The sequence below is a fragment of the Danio rerio genome, chromosome 20 (assembly GCF_049306965.1).
Source record: "Danio rerio strain Tuebingen ecotype United States chromosome 20, GRCz12tu, whole genome shotgun sequence".
Classification (NCBI taxonomy): Eukaryota; Metazoa; Chordata; class Actinopteri; order Cypriniformes; family Danionidae; genus Danio; species Danio rerio.
The window spans coordinates 20,561,350-20,575,000 of NC_133195.1; the positions used below are offsets into that span (position 1 = coordinate 20,561,350).

The 13,651-nt window shown below is 35.1% G+C and overlaps 1 long non-coding RNA gene across 2 annotated transcripts in view; it reads left to right on the forward strand.

Moving 5' to 3' along the window:
- Positions 1-6,171, forward strand: part of LOC110438169 (uncharacterized) — a 225,455-nt gene extending 219,284 nt beyond the window's left edge. Inside the window, exons 4-5 of one of the 2 annotated variants that reach the window (XR_012396383.1) lie at positions 3,292-3,352; positions 6,097-6,171. This is a non-coding gene — a long non-coding RNA (uncharacterized lncRNA). Of the gene's footprint in view, positions 1-3,291; positions 3,362-6,096 lie in introns of those variants that run through there. The other variant, XR_012396384.1, reaches the window with a different exon arrangement.
- Positions 6,172-13,651: the final 7,480 nt, after the last annotated feature.

Below are 13,651 nucleotides of genomic sequence, written 5' to 3' on the forward strand. Positions count from 1 at the left end.
TTCATTATTCTTCTTTGTAGTTGTTATTGTTGTTAATAGTTTAAATACATTGGTCAAAGACAGGGTAAAATTAAGTGGTGTTTTGATTAAATCAAATGTACAGATGTGATTTTATACCTAGTAAAGTATATCAATTATTTTCATGAACATACTTCTTTTTTAGCTTACTAATTTTATAAGAAAATTAAGCACATATTTATTATGATCTGACCACTCCCAGTACTCAACCCAGCGTATTCCAGACCTATTTGGCAGTAACCCACCCAAAAATTAGGCTGAATGTATGGCCCATAATCGGCTAAATTTGCCATTTCCCAGTCAAAATCAGGCCAGATTCACACAACCGAAGTTGGCCCAAATCTGGCAAATAGAAACTGGGCCAGAGCTGGCTCACTTCTGGCAAGCGGATGCCTGTGTTGTGGCATAGCCCACGACACTAATGAGAGTGACTGAGGTGAGTTTCATGAATGGAACCCTTTCCTTACAAAACATAAACAAATAAATGAATGAATGAATGAATGGATGGATAAATGATAAATAAATAAATAAATAAACTTTAAATACAATACCGATGAGATTAAATAAGTTGGTTAATGTCACTTCTTGTCCTTACTTTATCCATCAAAATAATAATTGTACATTTTAATCAATGGCCTTTAACTTTTTTAAATGTACTCAGAATGCTAAAGGAGGGGGATGCATTTAGTGCCAAGGGTGTGTTTCTTGACACAACACCCGAGTCACCCGTCACATTTGGACCTGCTTCTAGCCCGATTCCGCTGGCTACCTGGGGTATAAATACAAAAGACGCTTTATGGCCTTTTAGTACCGGAATGTTTATGCTATTACGCTATTTATGCAAAAATTAATCAATATATTCAAACTGTATAGTCCCAATAGTGTATATTTGTATACAAAGGGTTGGACCTCGGTATAACAAATTATGAAATAATCGGAGATGGCTAATTAAATTAAAGCGGTCCATCTGCAAAAACATCATTCCAGCGCAACAACTCTCCAGCTAACAAGTGCAGAGTGTAAGTAGCTAAACTAAACATAAATATATCAAAGTTGCTATTGTAATAAGTGCTAAACACTAAACAGATATGAGTTTGCAAAGTACAGTAAACTTTCTGCCTAATTTCACCTAATTCACTCACGCTATGTTCAAGTGATATTTTGAACTGTAATAATGCAAATACTGTAATAACAGCTGAGGAAATTTTGTCAGTGACTTTAATTGTTTTGGTCAGTAGGTGGCGACAAGTCTTTATGAATATGCAAATGAACCAAATATTTAGAGTTATAGACTATATCTATTCATGCTTTCCAAGCTTATATTTTGACATACTAAGCCATAAATGCTTAAATGTCTTGCTGACAAATGAGTGAACTGAAATAAAGAGCAAAGAAATAACATGAACATGATAGTTAATTATTATTTTGTGGCTACATAGGGATCCATAAAAAGAGTCTTTTAATGTGAAACATCAAATGATTAATGTTCAAAATATACCTGACAAGATTTTTTGATATATATAGGCTACTATAATTTCACTGAGCGACATTTGAGTGGATGTCTTCCGAAAATCATGCTAGAAATGTACATTCGAGAAAGTTAAGCATTAAAAACTGGATTTCTTTTTAATAAAAGAAGTGGCTGAATATGAAATGAGAGAATCAGGTTCAGAAACGTATGGCAATATAAATATATGGGTTTTAAAGCTTGTGTTTTGTATTTACAAAATCATGAATACTTATTAAATACATAACACATATTGATATATTTATATATATATATATATATATATATATATATATATATATATATATATATATATATGAATCTCGTATAACCATTTATATGCATTTATGAATGTATTATATTACCCCTATGCGAAGTGTTTGTGATGCAGTGTCTATAGGGCTGAGAGTAAATTTGACGATATTCTTTCCTCTGGCTGCCGTCATCAGTCTCACACTATTTTTTATTATTTTATTTTATTTTATTTTTTTATTATTATTATTTAATTTAATTTATTTATTTTTTGCTTTTTCTGAAAGTCTTGGTAACACCATCAAGAAGTTTTTCTTTTATTATTTCAGCAAATGGGATGGTAAAAAAAAAAAAAAGATTTGTTGTACTGTCCAATTCACTGCGATTTGTTTATCCAACTATGATGCCTTCTGCTACTGAGAAACCCAGAAATGTAAAAAAAACTCTATTAATTAATATTTTGTTTTTGCAAAAGGATCCATAAATAGAAATTTTAATATGAAACATCAAATGATTATTGTTCAAAAAAATACCTGACAAGATTTTTTGATACATACAGGCTACTTTAATTTCACTGAGCGACATTTGAGTGGATGTCTTCTGAAAATCATGCTAGAAATGTACATTAGAGGAACAGAGTTAAACATTAAACACTGGATTTCTTTTTAATAAAAGAAGTGATTGAATATGAATTGGGAGAAGCAGGTTCAGAACCGTATGGAATATTAATAAGCCATGGACTATATAGAGTCGACTCTTGCCCTGCAGATATGAAGAGAACTAGGAGAACAGACATCAGAAAAGGCCAGCTGTAAGACTGGGAGATTTCTACACCTCAGACTACGCTTCTCATCCACCTTTTGTGCTTTGTACTGTGACAGACAGAACGCTGTCTTTGACTGACAACTGATACCTTCATAAAAATGGGAGAAATTATAAAAAATGTATTAACAAATACGCTAGATAAGCAGTGTAGGTTTGATGAACATGTTTTGATGGAGCATCAGAGCACAAACACACATGCACTGATTCTTCATGCACACAAAGCCCCTCAGGTAAAGAGAAGTGGCGGTAATTAAGTTGTTCAGGCAGTGAGCTGTAAAAGAAGGAAAAGTTCTCGTTTCTCTTTTCATCTCAATATGAATGGCAAGTCCTATTGACACAATCCCACAATCCTGCTGCCCTCTAGTGCTAAACTTCGGTGATTATTTTCCTCTGCTCCTCTTGTCCACTGATGGATGTCACAAAATGTTTATTCGCTGCTTCCATTTCTGTGCACGGTTTTCATTTCTCAGTGTGGCTCCACTCTCAGTCTTGTTGAACGAAGTAACGTGCCTACTGTGATGATTATGCTCTCTGTTAAGCCTCTGTTAAGTTCATGTTCTGTGTGAATGAGATATGCGAAGTGTATTAATTATTTGGTGCTGTTATATCGTAGATTTCCCCAGTTACAGAATCCCACTTGATTGTTAAATTAATCACACTGCTTTTCTTTTTTGATTTGTCATTCACAGAATTCTCCGGTTACACATCTCTGTTGTCAGAGGCTCTGCTTTTATCTGTCATCTCGATCAGGTAAGTGGACACTTTTATGTATCTCAAAGTACATCATGTATGTCATCTGGGGTTAACAATTGTCATCCAAAACAGTTTCTAAAAGAGCACTGATATACAAAAAAAAAGGTGTTTTTCCTTTGCAAAGTTGCACAAAACATTTTCAAAGTTATCTGTTCACCTGGATCATTAACAAAGAATAAAAATTGTTCATCGTATTATTCACTGTATTGTTCATGTCAGACCAGTACTTGGTGATATCACTTGTTGCAAAACACTATTGGCCCTATAGTTTGATGTGTTTTGGAGCATATCAACTTTAATTTTGAACAAAATGGCAAATTTTTAGACCTAGGGAATCGCTATCTTGGAATATCGATGTGTCTGACGTCACAGGGTTGGTTCTGTACCCTCAGCTGAACATTCAGTGGAAGTAATGGACTGAACACAGAGGCTGGACAGCCTAATTTAACCCAATGCATGAATTTGTGGGTTTGTAACTGTTGCAAATACCAGCTATATATAGTTGAAGTCAGAATTATTAGCCCCCTTTGAATTTTTTTACTTTTTTAAAAAATTCATTTTTAATGAATTTAAAAAACAAAAAACATCATTTCCCAAATGACGTTCAACAGAGCAAAGAAATTTTCACAGTATGTCTGATAATATTTTTTCTTCTGGAGAAAGTCTTATTTTTTTATTTCGGCTAGAATAAAAGCAGTTTTAAATTTTTTAAACACCATTTTAAGGTCAAAATTATTAGCCCCCTTTAAGCTAATTTCTTTTTTGATTATCTACAGAAAAAAAAACATCATTATACAATAACTTGCCTAATTACCCTAACTTGCCTAGTAAACCTAATTTACCTAGTTAAGCCTTTAGATATCACTTTAAGCTGTATAGAGGTGTCTTGAAAATATCTAGTCAAATGTTATGTACTGTCATCATGGCAAAGATAAAATAAATCATTTATTAGAAATGAGTTATTAAAACTATTACGTTTAGAAATCTGTTGAAAAAATCTTCTCTCTGTTGAACAGAAATTGGGGGGAAAATTAAATGGGGGCTTATAATTCTGACCTTAACTGTATATAATATATATATATAAACATATATTTATTCTACTTTTCTTTTTTCCCCCTTTTAATTACAAATCGTTTGATGCACTTTGGTCTACTCTCTGTACGCTGCCTGACTGTCTGTCTGGATTTCAACCATGGTTTAAACAAGGTTCAGCGCTGACACAATGGGGGCAGGTCACTTTTCACTACTACAACTGTTCACATCTGTTCATGTTCAAATCAAAGTAAGTTTTTCAAAACACAGGTTTTTATGTCCTTCATACAGGTTGAGAGATCGAATTGATCGAATAAGTCTGGACATAATCAACAAAGACCGACTTAGTAAAACATGAAGTCATGTGCTTTATTCGTTGCATTAGTCTGAATGTAAATCCGGTCGTCAGACAAGTGCTGCCCCGCAGTGTGAGAGAGTAGACCAAATTGCTTCAAACAAAAGGTATTAAAAAAAAGAAAAATAGAAAACGTATGAATATTTTATATATACATACATATTAGACACAACGTCCACAACTTCAACCATTGGATTAAATTAGGCTGTGCAATCTCTGTGTTCAGTCCATTACTTCCACTGTATCTGTTTAGCTGAGGAAACAGAACCAACCTCGTGACGTCAGAAAAAGCATCATTCTATGATGGCGGTACCCTTGCCCTAAAGCCTATAGTAAAACATGCTGTTTTCTTCTAAATGGTTACTTTAGTCGAGTTTGTTTATTTTTTTCATTATAGTGAAAACCAATGTATTGAATAATGTAAACTTGACTGAGTGTTTCATTTCAACTTTAACAGTAGATTACATTGAGAAGAAAATGATAATGTTTCCAAAAATGATGTACTAAAATGACTACAGTAAATACAAATAGACATTTGTGAACAAATGTCACAACTCAAACTATTCTACAACCATTCATTCTAAAAATAAAGGATTCTTTACTAGATTGGCATTTATGGTTAAACAAATAACATTAAAAGGACTCTGATCATGCAAAAACAACTTTTGGAAGCTGTTTGTACAAAACTGTGTGTAGGTACAGCATTAGCATGTCCATATATTGGAGTGATATAAACACTTTAAAAAAACATAAAAACGCTTTAAATATTTTTAATAATTCACAATGTTGATATAGGAACAAAATCCCAGTGATTTTAAGTCCCACTGGAACATGACTTGGCAGTGCAATTTTTCCCACCCATCGAAATTGATTGACAGGGAAGTATTAACTAGTCTCCATAGTAACGCGTATAATCATGTTCACAAGACAGTATTTGCAAAGAAACATTGCAAGTTTTTACTAGTTTAAAATGTTTTTAAACAGTGCATGTTTGTATTAAGGAAAAAACTGTAAATTGTTATGTAATTCATAACCACTGGGATCACCAGAGCTGCATAGTGTCAGCAAATCTCTAAACAACGATGCTTCAATCACATAACAGGAGTCCGGGTTTGTGGACATCAAATCAGGTTTGTTTTGTACAATAGCATAACAGATATCCATACAGCAGTGGATATTAACTTGCATTTGTGTTATTCATTCATCGTTGCAGAAAGCTTGAATAAATTCCACAAGAAATACATAAAATAAATTTTGAGAAACTGTGTCTCTACTTCATTTGTTTCTGTCTGTCTATCTGTCTGTCTGTCTGTCTGTCTGTCTGTCACTGTGCTGTTTATCTGATATGACGCAGGAGAAGGAGATGCGCATGTCGGAACGGTGGGCAGGAAGAAATAACTTATTTGCATTTAAAGGTACAATCTAACAGGTTACATCAAACAGGCTACTGGTTTTCAGTATCTGCTGTCTGAATATATAAGGACATTTCACTTGAATTTACACATCTACTGGAAACTGAAAACTTGAGAGGGTCACTTCACAAGCTTTTTGCTATATCCTTTTTCCCATAAAAAATACTGTCAACTATTCACTCCAATCTTCACTTCAACATAGCAAGAGGAAAGTTTAGTTTGAAGGTGCAGTAGGTGATCTGCCAAAATGCTAGTCGTTTAGCATATTAGCTTTGGACGGCAGAGGAGGGACTGTGTTTCAAAGCTACGCCTCCTAATATCGCGAACGCGCCCACCGCGACGCGAGTCACACGACAGCTGACAACCCATTAGTTCATGTCATTCGCCAGAAGTGTATGTAGTGGTTGGCCCTGGGGCGTGCAATTTCACTTATTACTAAGCCACACTTAACATGCTATTTCAGAGTGAATATTTAGAGTAGCATGATAAACAATATAGGTAGCGCGTCACAGGCTGTCATTGTTCAGAAATGAACCAATGTAAATATATAAGCAACTTCAGCTCAATAAAGCAGGTTAGGTGGAGTAGCGCTATTTGTTGATGTTTTGTTGTTAAACTAAATATATATCTACATTATGGACGCGGTAAAAGGACCTTATAAAACTGAAAATACTCACATCAATCTTTCACAGGGAGATTTCAGTGGCTGAACAACACGTCTCTGCATAACCCATTTGTAACAACAACATCTGCTTTGCGTGAAGTTAAAAGAGTTTTAAAACAGAACATTACCTGTCTAACAGAAATACTTCAGCCATGGTGTCGTCCTTCCTCCAGCGTGCAAAAGTAACTGATTCAGGATTTTAAAAAATAAAATTTTAATTCAGCATTTAATTTTGCCGCGACCGTGACAGTCTCGAGTGCATGTGTCGTGAATGCGCGACTCTCATCTAGTCGTGCACGCGCGGCGCTCATAGCAGATATGCGTGAAAGGAGATGTGCAAAAGCCCAAATCTGCTTTTGTTGACAGGCAGTTTGAGCTACTTATCGGAATTATGGAAGATGGCGGCCCGACAAAATTTAATTGGATGAACATTTTTTAGTTTTATGCCTTACCCAAAATATAAAAATACATATAAACACAATTAGATCATTTACTGTAATCTTTACAATTGGACTATAAAGAGACTTTAAACCAGCACAACAAAAAAATGTTTCTAAAGACAATCACCTACTACACCTTTAACTTGAAGAAATTATAACAGAAATATACTATTTCTTAGTTAAGTATTATTATTATTATCATTATTATTATTATTATTATTATTATTCATTCATTCATTCATTTTCGGCTTAGTCCTTTTATTAATCTGGGGTCGCCACAGCAGAATAAACCGCCAACCTATCCAGCACGTTTTACGCAGCGGATGCCGTTCCAGCTGCAGCCAATCACTGGGAAACACACATACACAGTCAACCTTACACACACTACGGTAAATTTAGCTTACCTAATTCACCTATACCAAATGTCTTTGGACTTGTGGGGTGAAACCGGAGCAACCGGAGGAAACCCACGCGAACACAGGGAGAAAATGCAAACTCAACACAGAAATGGCAACTGACCCAGCCAAGGCTCGAATCAGCGACCTTCCTACTGTGAGGTGATTATGCCACACACTGCGCCACCACCTCACCCATTATTATTACTATTATTATTATTATTATTATTATTATTTTTATTTTCCAACAATATCAATGTTTTTAAAAAAAAAAAACTAAATATATTAAAAAAATTAATTAATTATGAAATTAAATAAATAAAAAAAACAAATAATAAAATGTTTTTTAAAAAATTAAATGTTATTAAATTAGACAAATTTGGTCAGTTCATTTGATTAGAAACCAATGATAAAAAAAATGATACATTTGTAAAACAAAAATATTTGTAAAAGTACATTGGAAACTGCAGATTTTAGCAACCCTAACCTTAATTGTGATCAAACAAGCATTTTTTTCATTTACAATGTCTGACAAATATCAATGCCAAATAAATATCATAAAAATTCCAAATTGTATGAATATATAACCACCTAGTGTAAAATTACGAGTCCACATATATATATATATATATATATATATATATATATATATATATATATATATATATATATATATATATATATATATATATATATACATACATATTCATGATGTGAGTATTTATGTAATAAGAGAGAATATGTACAGTATCCCCAGCTCTCATTATCACAAACAGAACTGTAGCCTATAAAGCTGCAGTAATCCTTGTGTTTTTATTTCAAGATAAAGGTTTTAATTAACCATGCTGGATTTTCAGAGGTTGTGTCAAGGGCGTTTACAGTGTGACATACAAAACAGATCTCTCCGTATTTCTTTCTCCAACACAAAAGCGCTCCCTGAAGGGATGACATTTCAAACGCCTGTGTGTTTGTCTGCCTCTTGTTTGTGGTTCTCAGATACGTAATGGAGATTAAAAGAGCCGTGTTTTGTTTGCGCTCGACTGTATATGCGTGTGCTTGCGGGCGTTTGCATGAGCGCGTGATGCCGTGCTGTGGGTGGAATATTTACCTCCTTCCCCACAGGTGAGAAGTTCACTATAAATCACTCCGCTTTCTGATTGGTTTGAGCGACTTCTACAAAACACAATCTGACCTCAATAATGGCGCAGGCCCAATGCTTATAAACAAAACTAATGGAGTATTGAACTTTGATACAGCGCCGGCCAGGTCTAATCTAACATACAGTCACAGGGCATTAACAGACGGGGTCGGTTAAGCCCAGTCAGCCCTGCCGAAGAGAATGTATTCGCGCAGAGGCTCTGTCTCATCAAAAGCTATCAGCATAAAATCAGTTCCCTCTCCACAGCTCTGCGAACACACTGTAAATCTACAATGAATAAAACATCAGACATGCCAACAAACACCCTGATCAATGAGGGTGGGGGGCTGAGGTCCTGTGTGTGTGTGTGTGTGTGTGTGTGTGTGTGTGTGTGTGTGTGTGTGTGTGTGTGTGTGTGTGTGTGTGTGTGTGTGTGTGTGTGTGTGTGTGTGTGTGTGCGCAACAGATAATGAGTTCTAGATAAAAGTGTGTGAGGACATGTCATTTGGTCCAGTGTGTTTACGAGACTAATTTTGTCTCTCTCTGTCACACACACACACACACTGAGAGATATCACAGGATGCTGGAGATAAACAGCCCTCTCACAGACACACACACACACAGTTTTGGGACTGCCTGGAGAGGTGGATAAAAGGAGAGGAGTGTGATATCACATAAGAGAATGTGGCTTTGATAAACGAATTAATGTCTTTTTTTCTCAACAGTGTTTTCAGACTGAGGGACAGTTCAGGGAAAATCAGGTAGAAAGGCCAAGGGTGTGTGTGTGTGTGTGTGTGTGTGTGTGTGTGAGAGAGAGAGAGAGAGAGAGAGAGAGAGAAAGACAGACATAGTTTGTGAAATAGTCTGTGAAAGGCTTTCATCTTTAAAACAAACTGACAAATGTTTGGCTGCCTGAACGATTGGTTCTGTTGGCTCAAATGCTTTGTACTTTGTTTGCATTCAAACTGGATCATCTCATGATATTGCATATACAGCAGAGCACATCATGATTTTGCCAAGTATGATGCGATCTTAACATCTTTGTTGATCCTGGAACATCATTTTTGTTCGAAAGTGTAATTCATATCTATTCCCTACCCCTAAACCCAAACATTACTGTAAACTATTCCCAAAATCAGAGGTAAATAATGGTTGGATAATAGTTATGTAGAAGTGTGTTTTCCTAACCGTTAGCCTGAACTTAAAATAAACAATGAACATATCTTTAAATTCTAATTGGCTGATGTTAATCCAGGAACATGTCCTGCTTGGTGAAATCAGGGTAGGGTACAGGCGATGGGGTGAATGCAACTGTTTAATTAGTCTGCCGTACAAAATTATTAGACTGTTGGTAGATAGATAGACAGACAGACAGACAGACAAATGGATGGATGGATGGAACATAGCTCTATAAACATTGCTGAAAATCGCAAATTATTTAGCCAGAGGAACGTACGGCTGCATTTTGTCTTTACAATAAATGCTATAGGATGGTATAATGCCTTTACCAGCCAAACGCTTACCTCTGTATGGACGCCGTGGTTCGCCGTGTACGTCAGAGGATTTGAGACACTGAGCAGAGTTGACCATGAGGAAAGGATTTAAGTCTGGCGAAGAACAGATCCAGAGAGTAGATAAGACAAAAAAGTAAAAAAATAAAATAAACAAATAAATAACAGGGTTAGAATGTGGTAAAATCTGACAACGTGGTGAAAATCAGGCTGCCAAGAGGGCTGTTCTTTTTCTGTATTGCCTTTGAAAACACTGTCGGTTGGGTTTAAGGAAATGGGTGGGCGCTGTTCAATCAGTGCTTTTTAAAACACTATCAGTTGGTTTTAAGGAAGAAGTAGGGTGAAAGTATCAGTCAGTGAGTCAGTCGACAGCGTCCTCTGATGGATTTGCATGAGAAGAGAAGGCGTGAATGGCACTCGCGAGAAAAATTTTAGATCCGAAAAAACATACACAGCAGCCTCTGGTGGATTCGCAAAAACAAAAACTGCAAAAAACGGAAGACGTAGGACATCCTGGAACGTATTTGTTGCTCTCCAGAAATGTATATAGGGGTGGGTAATCAGAATGAGCCTGGGTTAATATTGTGATTATGAACGCACAATATTTGTATGGGCACTTCAAAATACCATAAATAATTATTTATAATTTAAATATTCAAGGCTGATCTATATCTGCGTCAGGCACACACTTATAATCCGGCGCAGCCTTCAATCCCTGGCCATGGCTGTCACCAACGCTGACGCGCATCTCTCGAAAAATGTAATGTAACAACACGTCACAACATCATGTGCAAGCTCTGTGATTGGTCAGCTTGGTAGCACTGACGAGTGTGGAAGGGGGTGAGAGCCATAAAAATAGATAGAGATGGATGTATGGAGAGAGAGGATGATAGATTGTTATACAGACAGATGGATAAATGACAACCACTTTCAGTGCTGTATTGAGTGGAGTTTTCTGCCAAATATTCAGTTGACTGATTGCTCAAACTCTTTGTAGTCTGTGTACGTACAAAACGTCTCATCACACAAGATTGCATAGGTGATGAAAATTTAATTATTCCCATTAATCTGCCATTCATCAACAATAATCACTTAATCCCGATGATTTGAATTCAAATTTTTCTAACTGGATTATCTAATTGTGCCCAAACATTCTAAATAATTTAATTCATGAATACTGAGCCAATGAGGAGTCATCCAGGCTGCATTAATGAGCTCTAAATATTGAGCATTCCAGCAGACTCCAAAACACTGTAGACAGAGCCAAGAACTCCCGGCTCAACTGACCTGAGAGTTGTTCTAGATTCAGACGCAATCAATAAACATGTTCTTTCACTTTTTATCTGTCATCTGATTCCAAAGGTGTTATTCAAAGAGTAATGGAAAAAGCAAATGTTGCGTTAAATAGGCCAATATTGACAATACATTTATAGCCTAAATTTGATAAGCCCGGATTCTCTACAGCATATGCCGATTAATAACTGATGCAGTAAATTGTGATAAAAACCATTCAGAGTGTGAATCCTTAAGGAGTGAAGTTCTTATCGCAAACCTACACACTTTGAACGCACATGGAAGTTATTTTGTATGCATCATGAGTTTATTATTCTTTTGTTATTGTTTTTATCTCATTTTTATTAGCATCAGCACAATCCATGGCTTTAGGGCAGATGACTTGCTAAAATGATGAAGAATAAAGTTTAAAAGCCTGAGAGGCAAACACAGTATGTGCTCCTTCCCAAATTCTCATCAGTAAAACCAACAAAACATCTCTCTGCAGAACAAACCCCAAGTCCTTGATTGAAGACCAGATTAGTGCCTAAAATAATAATGAGGGTTTTTGTAACGTGTCCAAGTCAATGAAGTTGTGAAATTCAATAGTTGTAGGGGAGAGAAGCTTGTTTGACAGTTTCGATTGATTCTCATATCGATTGATCAAAGTTGTGGCAGTTGTTGTTCTGCTTCTTTGAGAAGTAAGGGCTCTGTATTCTCCTAAAAGAGTATTTTTCGATAAAGCTCCAGCTGGCTTTGGTTCGATACTTTAACAAAAGCTGAAGAAATTATAACAGTGAACTTGGGTTTAATCAATAGTCGTTACGTGTTGAGTGCTAAAGTGCCTCAAATAATGCAACACATACAGTACAAATGATGGAGACACGTGGCAACATGTTTGAAATGTATATATCAAATGTTTAGATGCTTTGGTTCCTGGTATATACAGGGTGATTCAAAAAAGAATTCTTCAACTTTCAAAATCTATTTAATCAAAGAAACATGATGGAACCTTGGGTAATTAATCAATGTGAAGAGCACTTAAGAAAGTTTTTTTCAGTAGAAAACAAGTTCATATAGGTTCAATATGAACCCTCCAGAGACTCAGGTGATACCAACCTGATACTTTTTTTAGTTCCTCAATGTAAATCGACAACAAACAGAGCTTAGCTGTCCTTTTCTTCTTTGCAGAGTTCTTGATTTTGAACATTGTTGTATCTTTATGGATCATCTCATATATATATATATATATATATATATATATATATATATATATATATATATATATATATATATATATATATATATATATATATAAACTAATTAATCACTTTTTTGAAAATTAATCACGATTAATCATGATTATTCAAATTTTTTAAACTGAAACTTGTAATTTTGGCTATACAAATGTAAAACTAATGTAAACGCAAGACAAAAACTATTTAAATTCAAAATATAATTGTTTATTAGAATTTTTGTTTAACTTGTAACACAGATTTCTTCATGTTAACAGAATACCCACAATAAACCATCAAGATCCTGGCTTGACAGCCATATTTATTACAGAAATAAAAACACAGGCATTTTAATGCCATTTGAATTTCAAAACAATCAATGCCAATAAAGAAAAAAACAAGATTTCCAAGTTGGATTCTAAGTGAGCTGCAAAAAAAATGTCAAAATACAGGCCCTGCAGATATGGAAAATGGAAAATTATTATAACAATAAAGTATTGAATACAAACAATTTTACTCATTGTAAAGTTGTATTGCTGTGAGTTGAGAACATTAATTATAAAGCAAAAACTATTTTGCTTAGTCCTCCTTTACATTCAGCCAGTTGCTAAAACTGTTCAGTCTGTTGATACAATTGAGGGACAATGTGGACCTTATCTTTTGAATGATGTGAGCTGAGAGTGCAATGCAATCCCATGGCAATTCGTAACTTTTTGATTTAGTGGCTACATACAACGACAGTTACTTCTTTCTTTCTGCCAACACAACACTTATTCCTGATATGCGAGTAATCTGTAAAAATACAGCGCTACAACATACAAAATAAAGAAATCGACTTAGAA